At 42.6% G+C, this 13,835-nt stretch overlaps 1 protein-coding gene across 1 annotated transcript in view; it reads right to left on the bottom strand.

The window, feature by feature from the left end:
• Positions 1–13,835, bottom strand: part of LOC311350172 (protocadherin-15-like) — a gene marked incomplete at its 5' end in the record, with an annotated part of 188,434 nt that overhangs the window by 151,084 nt on the left and 23,515 nt on the right. The gene's annotated exons all lie outside the window — the stretch shown is intronic.

The raw sequence follows: 13,835 nt of genomic DNA, 5'->3' as shown, positions 1-13,835 counted from the left end.
TTTACATTGAGCATCTTTGTCATCATTAATTAGTTTGAAATGCTCCCATACTCCACTCCGTTTTGACCGCCTCATGTTTGTGTGACGGGTCTCTCGCCGCCCGCGAGAATCCCGCGGGCGTAGGTTAACGCGGATATCCTGCATTAACCTATCCCCGTATGTTAACGCGGTTATCCCGCGTTAACCTACAATTAATTTAATTTAATCGATTAAATTCTTTTCGACAATTAACCGATAGTCGATTAACCGTTTACATCCCTAATTTACATACATGCAAAAAGTTGTCAAATTATTATTTTTCACAATAAATATTGTTGTTACTTATATTTTTCAGTTTTTTACTATTCTTTTTACTCAAAATTACAGCACCATAAAACACTTTTGCAGGGTGAATTTTTCATCAACACACAGAAATTATGAAATTCGCAGCAGTGGTTATTCTATAGCATTACACGGTCTTGCAAATATACTGTAAATAAACAATCTACGACTGGCAAATTTGCAGTCATTTTACACTCAATAAATCCCTTAACCACTATCCTGCTCCTGTTTTTATGTTTAGTGTAAGACAATGGTGTCAAGGGGAGAAAAGAAAAGACCTCCACCCACCCAGATTAAACTAAAGACCCATCTCCAGTGACTGAGGCAGAGACAGCAGCTGGAGCAGGGGGGTTCACCAGTCAATCTATCTCATCCAGAAGATGAACAGCTTCCCTCAAAAGCAAAAAGGCCTGCAGCGAATATGGAGTGAAAAAAAGTGAAAAACTTGATTATGTAGCATCCTTGGTCACATTGCGAAATATACAATGGAGATATTGTCTATTTTTAACGCAAACCTAGAGGATGCCACCATGCCTGCTGTTATTGACGTAGTGGCGGAGATAGAGACCGACTGACGCCAGCCTAGCCTGCCAATAAATCCTCACCACTGCTCCCTGAAACCAACCTTTCCATACAATAACTCAAAGTTCCCCCCCAGGGGAGTTTGGCAACTTGTCTGGGGAGCGAGGAGGGTCGGTGAGGAATTGGGGTGGAGAACCCTCCTCTCCCAACACTTACTCAGGTAGGGTAAAGTCAATTTGACTTGGGTGTAGTAGGGCAAATTGCTCCAGTCAATTTATAATAAAGTGTAAAGGTGCTGAGACTCCCTGTGCTTTTATGGATTTCAGGAGTTTCTGAGTTTTTCCCCAACCTCATAAAGAAGGGAATCGGTTGTTTACTCTGCTGCTGCTGCTTTTGCCATATGTTTTTGTGAGTCAGTGTGTGTGTGTGTGTGTGTGTGTGTGTGTGTGTGTGTGTGAGTGCGTGTGTGTGTTGTGGTACCAGATGATATATTTACATATACAAATATTAATATACTTGGCTGGTGTGTGCTATAACTTCAAATGTGGTGCTTCAATGCCCAACCACCATCAAACCCAACACATATGATAAAAGGACAAATTTATGAAGGTGTGAAGTCATAACATTATGTTTAGTAACATGGGAAATGCTGCAGACATTAATAAAGATAAATGAACAAATGACATGATTAATAATACATTGTTGTTCATAATGCTATGTATATTTTATATAGGCCTATATGTTTACTATGTACAAACATTGGCGTCGATTTCCCTGGGGACGCTGGGGAGTATCTATCAGTTTTTGTCAAGATTAATTTTGTACCCACCACTTAAAAAAACAAACTTGAGTTGAATTCAGTAAAAAAAAAACTGGCTTGGACAATGAATATGGTATTAATACCAATACTCTTTGGCTGTGATGCAATGATGAGTCATCAGACAATCAAGTCATTTTAGCCTGAATACACACGTAGAAAGCACCAGACCAGGTTGCTAGTTCCATGGTAGAACATAGTGGGTCATATGTTTAATGCTTTTTGGAAATGCTTTCTTCATAAAACATGTCGGACATCAGTTTTTTGTATACATTTATTCATTAGTATGAGGTTGTTAGTCTTTCATTATTTCCTTTCATTACCTGCATTTCATTACCTGCACTAAAGAGAAAAAAAAAAGAGTGCATCCTCATTTCTGAAAATGCAGTTCCGAATGAGTCTCTGTCCCCAGCACATTTCAAGCCAAACTGACGCACATGTGTATAAAACCTCAGATTATGGAGCACCTGAAGAGCAAACACCAGTATGCACAACTGTCAAAGTGCCCGCTGTGCATTGTCCATTCACAGCTAAAAATCCCTTGTTACAAACAACGGTACAAACGGTACACCAGAAGGGAGATGTATCATATATATCTCTCTGCGATCCGATGTGAACACACATAGCCTCTGTTTGGGCATTCCCACTGACAAAACAACAGAGCACCCCGGCTGTTTTACACGTTAGCCCTACGATTTCCACTTGCCTTACGTGTTACTCTACGGGGCATACCTGGGCAGGTTCCAGGGAAAACTAGGGTATGGGGTAAGATGTTGCTTTGTTATACCTGCCAAACTAATAGGGAGACCTAAAACATGAATATTGATTCAATTTCATCAATATTATTTACGTTGGCTTGGATATCTGATCAACACAATGAAGATCATGAATAGAAGTGGGTCTCAGATCTTTTTTTTAATCACATCATTTTAATCGCAAAGGCAATTATAGTATTAATAAAAATGATGCTAAAATATAATATTAAGTTCAAAGGAAACCATTTGTGTTTCGGTGTCAATCAAATGATGCAGCTGCAGTGCAGGAGTAAAGAAGGAATGAGTAACACTTCATAAGGCAGAGATGCGGTCAACAGCTGTGCCAGGATCCACCTATTCCATTTGAATATACAAAGCAGTTACTGGTGCATTAGTATTCTCTCCCCTCAAATCCTCAGAACCTGGTTTAAGCCGCTAAATTTGGGCCCGTATCATCAGCGTAAGATTCACCCTTGGATGTGGAACTACGAGCTTCACGCTTTGTGACAGGAATGTAAATATGTAGCCTTAAAATCTTGCAGAAAAGCATTTTAAATCAAGCTAAAGCTTTGAGATTGTGCAGAGGATACAAAACATAGGATACCAGCAAATACTCCCCATAAACATTTACAATATCTTTACCCATATTAGTCATCATGAAGTAGTGAGGATAAAACTTCTTGCACTTTATAATTGTAGCAAACTTTGTCAACAAACACCCAAACTGTTCAATGGTTGAACAGGTCATTTGTGTATCCGAGAGACAAACTCACCTAATTGGCCTCCAGTCAATTAAAATAATACGGGTCCTCTCTGGCTGAGTTGGTATAGCAAGGCCTTAACACCACCGAAAATAAAGATTGGTTTCAGACTACAGGGGCCAACCATTTATGCACTCACTGTATTACTGTAAGTTGCCTCGGATCAAATCCTGTTATATTATCATATAATATATGAGGGATTTGATACTATATCGGATTTGAGGATTTGATACTATATCTATTTCATCATCTCAATCATATATATATATATATATATATATATATATATATATACACACACAAGAACATTGTATTGCAATCATAGATTTTATTCATGAGGTCAGAAGTCGTAGAATGAGCACAACATGCGGTGATCTATTGTTAACCTGCTTAGCCCATTGTTGCCATTGTGTGCTTATTGATTCCCAGCGTATTTTCTCACAATGTCACCAACATACAAGAGTGCAAAAACATCGCAGACATGTTGTTGTTGTTGCATAGTGTAGGTTTTAAAATACATTTTTTGGACCACACTAAGGAGGAATCAGTTTTTTAGGGCATTATTATCAGCATACTGTCATCACACAAGTACAACCCATAGGGGGCAAGAAATATATATTTGCATGCTCAGAAATAGCAAGAAAATAGCCCAACCTATCAAGCCAGTATCCTACATTCAATCATTTGTGTGGCAGTTGGCCTCCCATGTGCAGATTTCTCAATGTTTATAAAGAGAATAGGAAAAAGTAGACAGCTGCCCTTTCAATTACTGTGAACCCAGCCTCCACTCAGTGCTCCCTCAGGTGGACCCCCTTTTTAACCCATTCACCTTGCAGATACCCCAAGAGAACCGCAGCGAATTAAAGCCACCAACCCTTATTAAATATAAAACTACATTCTATTTCCATGAAGCAGATAGCACATTTAAATTCAACAATGTACACTTGCTTGGTTTTTTAAGTTCCATACTTATGTAGCTCCATGCTAATCCTTATCTTGCTGCTAGCACCAAGGAACCCTGATGCTATTTCAAATGCGTAACTCAAAGCATTCTGATTTACTTAAGAGTTGCCATGTTGCTATCGCTCTCTCACACTCAGGTCAACAGAAACACTATTTCCCAACAATTAAAACCCTTGAAACACAGATAAACAAAAACAAACCTTCATACTTACAACTGAACAAACTGAAAGAAAACTGATCTCTGTCTGATCTCGTCAGTATTATCTTTTGTATTTCTCCCCCCATTTCATTTTTAAACCACTGAGGAACTATAGGGATTATTCTTCTGGTAAGTTATGGGAAGAGAGATCAAGGCTGCTAGCGGTGCTACTGCTACCCTCAGCTGTAGCTTCGACCCGGCCCCTTAACCACGTCCCAGCAGGCATAACTTGTCATTCTCCTCAGTAGCTCGTTATTAAAATCTACAGCCGCCAAGCCTGATGAGGTGGAGATGTTAGTCTTTGGAAGGTATTTTTCTGGCCCATTTGACATTCCAGGGGTACATCTAGGCGTAAGGTATAATTAAGGACTATATGTACTATCTATGTATAAGGTGGTGGGAGACCTATATGATGATATGATTGTTCATTATTATTTAATTGTGTTATTTTTGTGTTTTAAATTCTGTGGGTGATTTATGATACTCGATATAAGCTTGGGTCTGGCTAGAGATATTGCGGGGAAGTGGGGGAAGTGCATGCTTAATTTGAAAAACACAAATTTCATATTTTTGCATTTAATTATTACCTTATTTGAAGCTTTTCTTTGCTGTTAGATATAAGCTTGGGTTTGTCAAGGAATGTCTGAGCCGAAGATCAGTGGTTAGTCCTTCAACAGTTGTAAGGCGGTGGTGTAGGGAGAATGCACAATATTCACTGTTTTTCATTCAAGTATTTTATTATCCTTTTTTTGTTGTGTTTTTTTGGTTCTAAATTCAAGAGGTGCATCTAGGAAACAACAAAAGCTTCAAGGTCAGTAATTGAGTCACTAGGCAGGGAGGCATGACCTAATACATCAGCATGTTAATACACATCTGTGCATATCCTGTATGCAATCAGCTAGATTTCAATCTGGCTGATTGTGTGTACAGGATTCTAATCTTGCATAATGAAATTGGCATGCCAGAGTTGGTATTGGGAACCATGGAAAGGCTACACTGAATATGATTTTCCTGCAATGTGGTATTATGAATTAGGGAATGAAATGCAGTCATTAAATGCAGTGGCCAATCTTTTCATTGTCTACGCAGACTAATGTGGTGATTTAGGCAAATCAATGTGCATAGGAAATTACTAAATGAATGTTTGGTAATCTCATTACCAGCTGAAAATTCAAATTACCGGATAACGTGTACACAATATACACAACGGAATGGAGAGATTTGCACAGGACTGTAAAGGAGGGTTTCACATGATGTCAACTACATTCCAAGCCACCATCTTGGTGTGGAAAATAACAGCTGGTTGCCTGGTGGTTCTTCAATATTTGGTCAATTACCAAGATGGCTGACTTCAACTTCTTGTTGGGAACATGATTAAAACCCTCCCATAGAAATATCCTTATCATTATAAACCTTAAAGGGAAAGATCCCATTGAATAATATTTTTGGAGAGCTGTTTGAGCTGGTGTCCAAACAGCACAAAGCCTGACCAACAACAGTCAGTGAAAGCTACCTGGTAATCAGTATATGTAGTGTATGAGTGTGTTTGACGTATTTTTAGCCCTTTTCATATCTAGCATATGTGCACCCTGGAGTGTAATTGCGGGGAGTAATCGGCAGCAGTGTGGTGTTGCATGTGTGCACCTCAGCAGCCCTGTAATCCAGGAGGAGCAGGTGCCATGCACTAATCCTGCCCTTTCAGACCCTCTCTAATTATATACTGCTGTCCTTGCAGTCATTTCACACAATTTGCAATATGCCTGCTGTATGGGTTTGTGTGTTTTGTGTGTGTGTGTGTGTGTGTGTGTGTGTGTGTGTGTGTGTGTGTGTGTGTGTGTGTGTGTGTGTGTGTGTCTGTGAGGGAGGCGGGGGGGGTGGTGGTTGTGAAGTGTATAGGTCTGTGTGTGCGCATGTGGTGTACGGGTTCATATTCTGTATGTGACTGTATAGGGTTTGTGTGTCTGTGTTTTTGTGTGTGCCTGAGAAGGTGAGAGAGTGCAATTTAATATAATAATATATATATGTAAATATACAAATATTTCTGAAAGCTTTCCTAATTGGGGCACGCACACGCACACACACACACACACACACACACACTGCTCTTTTGTCACCACTTACACAAAGACTCGTCAAGTGTATATGGACATACACATACACACACAACAGACACAACACACACTTTACATTAAATTGGCACTTTGAGAAATGATTTCTCAGTTAAGTCTTACAGCTCTGACATAATCCTTGCACCCGTTTGTTTGGGATCGAAAATAGAATTTTAATGAGAAAATGATAAGGAGAGCAGAGCTAGCTTTTAATGTGCTTTGATTGGAACATTTGTGTCGGAGGTTTCACATGAAAGGTTTGTCAGGTAGGGGAAAATAGAAATAGATGGGCTGAGTCTTGCATCAATTAACGTAAAAAAACTAACGAGAGTGCTGAGGGTAATTGACGGTGTGCGTGTGTGTGTGAACGAGGATACATCTTCACAGGGAAACGGGGAAACAGTGGACGTCGCTGTAAAAACAGAGGATAAAAGTCGAAGAAGAAACCGACGGAGGGTAGCCACGTAGAAGGAGCCCAAAACGGTGGCTAAATGGCGGCTAGATGTAGTGGACAGAGGGCAGAACTAATGGCAAGTAGGGGACGGCGAAACGGCGAGAGGGACTGAATTAATTTTGGAGGCCGAGTGCATAATGATTCCTTGGTGGGCGAGGCGAAACGCCACGTGGGCACAGCTTCTCTCATTAGCCGTTTAGGACGCACTCCCATATTCTAATATCTCCCACAGCTTCCACAGACGTATCCCACTCCCCTGAGGACCTTTTTTGTTTTTGAATTTTTTTTTTTATTGGAAGCGAGTCGAGCTGACCTTGCCCACTGTACCTACAGCCCAAAATAAAGAACAGCCAAGACAATATCCTCAATTCAAACATGCCGTTTCATTTGGTCTCAATTGGCTACGGACGCGAACTTGGAATGAACATGCGCAACGGGGATTTCTAAAGGTTACTGTACAGTGGCGGAGACTGCAGGAGCTGAATCATCACTACGGTAGAGCTAAGAAGGTTCTACGAGTGCTTCAGACTAGGGCTGAACGATTTTGGAAAATAATCTAATTGCGATTTTTTCCCCTCAATATTGCGATTTAATATGCGATTATTCTTTCAAGGTCCTCATCTCATGTATTTTTCAACGAACACAAGTAATAAATCTATCTGTTTCATAATAAAAAATATCAGATTTATTTTCGAACTCCTTCTCCCTCATCCTGGTGCTCAATGTGTTAAATGCATCTGCATTTTTATGTGTGTTTGCCCCCCCCCCCCGTCAACAATTCGGCACCTGCCCCTCAAAACTCCTGTGCACGTCCCTGGCTGTTACCGCTAATCAAAAAATAATTCCCATAATGCGCGCGGCTGAGCAGGTGCCTGTTACGTCCAAAGAGGCGTATGCTTTTTAGAACTGGATCGGACCGAGGTGTGTTCGCTTTCACATCTCAAGTGAACCGAGACCACCACTTTAGCGAGGTCTCGGCCGGCTGATTTGGTGCGCTGAGGTGGGTTTTTTTTCAAGCCGACGAGGCTGCGATCGAAATGCGGGACAGTTGCGCAGCATCATCTTTTTTATAGCCAAAATAATTTCACACAACTGATGTGCCGCCCCTCTTTGGTACCAAACTTTCAGCTGTGCGCTCTTCTGACGAGCCTGAGGCCATTGTGCAGCAGGTTAAAGCTCAGCGTCTCTCCCTGCCTGCACTGCTTTGCTCCGCTCGGCTCACTCGCAAGTCACGTGACCAATCAAATCGCAGCCTTTGCGGTTCGAAAATCTTGTTTTGTCATATTGCGATATTATCGCAAATGCAATTAATCGCTCAGCCCTACTTCAGACCAACCTTACCAATGCGAGATGTTAAGGTATAACTTATAAGAAGAGGTTACGGATACCGGCGCTTTTGCCCATGGTAAGGCTTATTAATTATCTCTTTCTCCGGTAACGCAGTCGTTCGCAACGCCTTTATTATTCATCGTTTCTTTTATTGGTTTCTAGCTCATGCTCCAATCTTTCATCGATGCCTCAGATGTTGTGGATGCAACGAAATATCTGATGTATCGCTGCAACAACAGTTAAGAAGATCGCAGTGAGTTCTGCCCGTTCTGCTTCCATGCTGTCTGCAGTCAAACAACAACAAACCAACGTGACAGCGGCCGCAATTATACTATGTCATGTCCCGGCTCTTGAGAATTTAGACCCTACGTCATACCCCACCCCTTGCATGCCCGCCCCCCTAAACCATCTGGAGATTCTACTGATGTCTGAGCGACACCGATGTCCGCATTTCGGGCGTCAAGTGTGAATGTGAGTGTAAACGACCCTCACGGTCGAACCTCCTGCTCCACAAATGCGGAAAAAAGACGGAGGTCATATGTGAAAGAAGCTTCTGTGTCTGACTCCATCTGTCACTGTATCTCTCTGTATGTGTGTGTGTCCCTTTCTCCCTCGCTCTGTGTTGATGTGTCTCTGTCTCTATATCTATGTGTGTGTGTGTGTGTGTGTGTGTGTGTGTGTGGGTGTGTGTGTGTGTGGCCGGTCTCTCTATCTCACTCTCTGTTGTTCAGTCTTGTCTCTCTGTGGCTGACTCTGACTCTCTGTTCATGTATCTTACTTTCACTGTCTCTCTCTCCATCTCTCTCCATCCCTGTTCAAACAGACTATTGTTTTGTTATGATGCAGTATCCAATGACTGATGACAAAGGTCTGAGCCACATTGTCTACGAAAGAAGAAGCACAACAAGGAGAATTGTGTCTTATAATTATATAATATAATTTAGATCATAGATCATTCAATAATATAAGATGATACAAGATAATAGAAAATGTAATATGATAATAACATAAATACATAGAAAAACATCCAATCTTGTATTACAATCCAATCTTGTAGTATTTTTGTATTCTATTGAATTATTCCAAGGACACTGGTTCATTCTGTTTCCCCTGTTGCCCACATCGCTAATCAATCCACCACAAACTATTTGTCAAAACAGTTTGCCTTCTGATTGGCACACACTTGCCCTTGCTGTCATGAGAAATATACTTATTTGGCATACTGTGCAGTTACTAATGGTTGGGGTTATTCACCTATTCTGCTAAGTATAAAAGAAGTATAAAAGAAGTATAAAAAGTGTGTTATTGCATGGTTTGGGAAACGGCATCCAGATGCAGAGCAATGCCTCCCATGTTGGAGGTCAAGGGTCAAGAGAGAGAGAGAGAGCGCAGGTACTGTCCTCTGGGACAGGATTTGACCCGGGATCAGGATGGAAGAGGCAGTTATCCATGTGGTATTACTATGTTTTGCTACATTGATTGGCATGTCTTACACATTATTATCCGAAAAAGTCCTGCCTTCCTCTGAGCCCTTCCCATCACTCGTTCATTATACTCTTGAGCAGACAAGCAGTATCATTTAGTGGTCAAGCAGGGGGAAAGGACAGCAGTGTGGAAATGAGACAGCTGCTTCAGAGTCATTACAGGAAACGTTGACTAATGATGATCCAAACCAATGACAACCTTCAGACTTGCATTAGGGCCGTATATCTAATTACACAGTCGGGGAAATTATCCAAAGCACGTCCTTTGTCGGAGACATTGACGTATCAACGGGCTGAAGCCGTTTCAGCGGCCACCCTTTGCTGCATCCCTCGCCCACTATGCCTGGGGACAGTGGGAACAATGGTGATAAGGGAGAACATTGGGAAGAGTGGGCGAGAGAAATCGCTGTTCCAAAACCATTGGAATGCAGCCCATAAGTTGACACATAAAAATGACAAATTCCCTCTTTGAGAGCGGGAAGCTTGACAATGGAAACCGGCCAAAATCCAAGGAAGCAGACACATTCATATGTACGGCTACTCCTGCCTCACTGCCTGTGGTAATTTCTGTGTGTGTGTGTGTGTGGTGTGGTGTATGTGTTGATTTGGAGAGAAATTACCTAACTTCCCTAACGCCTACGACTCATTAGCGCCCTAACTCCCTGATGAGGGCCAGGATAAAGCCTACATCTCTTTGTGTCCACACACATTCATTCACTGTATAGCCAAAACAAACCAATCCAATTAATTGCAGGTGGCACTTGTTCTCGAAAACAGTTTTCTTTGTTTTCCTCTCTCTCTCTCTCACTCTCTCTCTTTCTCTCTCTCTCCGAGATGTAATACTCCAGGTTTATATGTGTGGTGTCTGCCACCTGTCAGGCAGCGTGCGTGAGCCACAGCAACCTTGATAAATTAAACATGTGACGCTCCATTTGAGCTGCTGACTCGCGATTCCCTGGTGGACACCTTAGTGCGTACCCCGATAAGCCCTCTTAGACCTCAAATGTTATGTATCTATCTACCTATCTGTCTGTCCATTTAACTTTATATCTCTATCTAGCTATATGTGCTATTTATGCTATTCATCTATCTATCTTCCTCTCTGTCCCCCTGTTAATCTATCTATGTATCTCTATCTATATATACTTTTTATGATATCCATCTATCTATCTACCTATCTGTCTGTCTGTCTGTCTGTCTGTCCAAATGTCTGTCTGTCAGTCTATCTCTGGTATGTATACTTTGATATCCATCTATCTATCTCAATACATCTCTCTCTCTCTACAAACTATATGACAGTCATCCTTCTATCTGGATACATTTCTATCTGTCTATCACTCTATGTGTTTACCAAGGTCTAACCCTGTCTTACCCCGAAGCAAACGGAAATTCGAAAGCCGGGAGAAAAACATAAAGGGATGCAACAGTCGTATGCATAACAGTTGGAAATGTTTTGATGTTTGCTCGCCCACCTATGTCTTCCTGTGTCGCTCTCCATTCAGGAAGCTAACATTATGTTGAGTGGAGCTGAATTTGTTCTTCGACCAGTCCAGAAAGGAAACAAGCAAGGAGGAGGGATTTTTAGTTTTTTGATCAGTTTCTTTTGACCCAGACCAAACAGAACCACACAGACTGGTAGTCGGGGCGGGGGCGATGGGTGCAAAGCGGGGGGGTATGTTTGTTTGTATTTCCATCTCTCGATGCACCTGAATACGACAGACAATACACGTACGAGAGATGCGGCCGTGTCGCTGAAAGACGAGGAATCCCATTACCGAGCGTGGTTTGTATGGTTTCCCGTCTCCCTCCAGATGGGGAACGTGATGGAGCACATTGTGGTGGATAATTGCTTTGGTCAATAACGGACGGGTTTGCCTATTTTACATTTCATTACCACGAGGGGGAGGACGGTGCTGCTGCACCACTTCATCACAAATGGATAAATAAGAAGAGGCTGTCGCAGCCAAGAGAGTCTCATATCCCAGGTAAATGAGGATTGTGTGGGGGAGATTAACTAGAAATGCCCCCCAAACACACACACACACACACAACAGCACGCCCAGCGTGGGGAGTGGGACGTGGGGAGTCAGGATAACAGCCCTGGCAACCTTCGCTGTGCTCCTTCTGCAATGCAATCCATCAGAGAACACACCCAAAGTACACACACACACACACACACACACACACACACACACACACACACACACACACACACACACACACACACACACACACACACACACAGAGAGAGAGCACAATTATACTCTGTGGATGGAGATTAGGGCTGGGCGATTAATCGAATTTTGATCGCGATTTCGATTTTTGTGTGAAACGATCACCAAACTAATATAATCGAGTTGAAACGATTTTTGTTTTTGTTTTTTGTTTATAGAAATTGCAGAACAGCTGGATACATATCTGGACATTGTTTTCTATTTGACCATTTTGTGTATTTTTTTAAGGGGAAATTTCTTTTGGAGAGAAATTATGAAAAAATGTATCTGTAAATGTATATGTTTTCAAACTCCAAAATAATAATTTGAATAATCGAGATTTCAATAATGACCAAAATAATCGTGATTATGATTTTTTCCATAATCCAGCAGCCCTAATGGAGATCCCTGTGAAAATGTGTAACTAGTCAAAACTAATGTTATGTATTCATACAAATACACAAACAGAGCTATATGAACACACACACACACACACTCAATAAATCACTCACACACATACACCCATATAAAAAGTGTCAGAGCCTTGAGCATGCAGCGGCTCAGCAGATAGTGTGTGTGTGTGCGTGTGCGTGTGCGTGCGTGCGTGCGTGCGTGTGTGATGATTAAACACTCATTGACCAAACAAGCGGCTGCTCCCTCCAGTGAGCCTCTGCTCATTAGGGCCCCATGGGACCCCCAGCCCGGATACCTGCAGGGGCCCGTCAACACGAACACTGCACATACACCACGCGCACCCCCCCACACATACACACACACACACACACACACACACACACACACACACACACACACACACACACACACACACACACACACACACACACACACACACATGTACACATTTAAATGCTTTTATTTGGATCCACATTTACAAAGAGGGGAAAAAAGAACCAAACATTTTTCGAAGAAATACTGATAATGTGACAGGTTCACCAAGCTACAAGCCTCTGCAAGGCCTGCATGATAAATTAAGTTATTAAACACTGAACACTTAAGGATAAACAAAACATCTTTGCCTCCAGATTCTCATGCTACCTATGGTGGCTGATACAGGTGGCTGATACACACACACACACACACACACACACACACACACACACACACACACACACACACACACACACACACACACACACACACACAGATATAGTATGCATACAGTAGATTCACACACATGCATGCACACACAGATAAAACATCACGGAAACCATGACATGCATATAGATACACATACACAAAAGGTTCATACACACACACACACACACACACACACACACACACACACACACACACACACACACACACACACACACAAACAGATTCATCCCCATAAATAAAAAAAGATAGCAAAGCTGAGGCAGGGATGGAGCGTGAGGAGGGAGGGAGGAATGACTCATGGAGAGGAGAGCCCATGGGCACAGATAGCGCACAGGAGTAGCAACGACCAAGTTATCTCTGCCAGGGGGTCAAAAGGTCACCGGGGGCCTCAGTGGAGGTGGGGCCCCGGACCGGAGCCGAGCACCTCCTCAGAACACGCAGCGCAGCACGCACACCGCAGTGGCCACACACCGCAGCACAAATCCATCAGGCGCTGTCCAGGCCAGGCCGGTGCAGCACGGGAGGGAAGGACTTAAACGTGGGGGGGGGGGGGGGGGGGGAGGGGGAGGGGAGGGGAGAGGGACGGGCTGGGGGGGTGGGAGGTAGACATCTAATGAATGAGGCCCTGGGTGGCACCACCTACTGCCTCACCTGCTACTTAACGCACATACACATGCACACCCACGCACACTGCTCGTACACAAAGGCCCTGCACGTCGTGCCAAATTAATCACGGTGAAACACAGGGCTGTTGTTCCGATGGAGCGCATAATGTCTGGATTAACCGCCG

This window comes from Micromesistius poutassou (genome assembly GCF_964030765.1).
Source record: "Micromesistius poutassou genome assembly, chromosome: 7".
Classification (NCBI taxonomy): domain Eukaryota; kingdom Metazoa; phylum Chordata; class Actinopteri; order Gadiformes; family Gadidae; genus Micromesistius; species Micromesistius poutassou.
The sequence above is the reverse complement of the archived record's forward strand: the minus strand, read 5'-3'. Positions and strand labels throughout refer to the sequence as shown.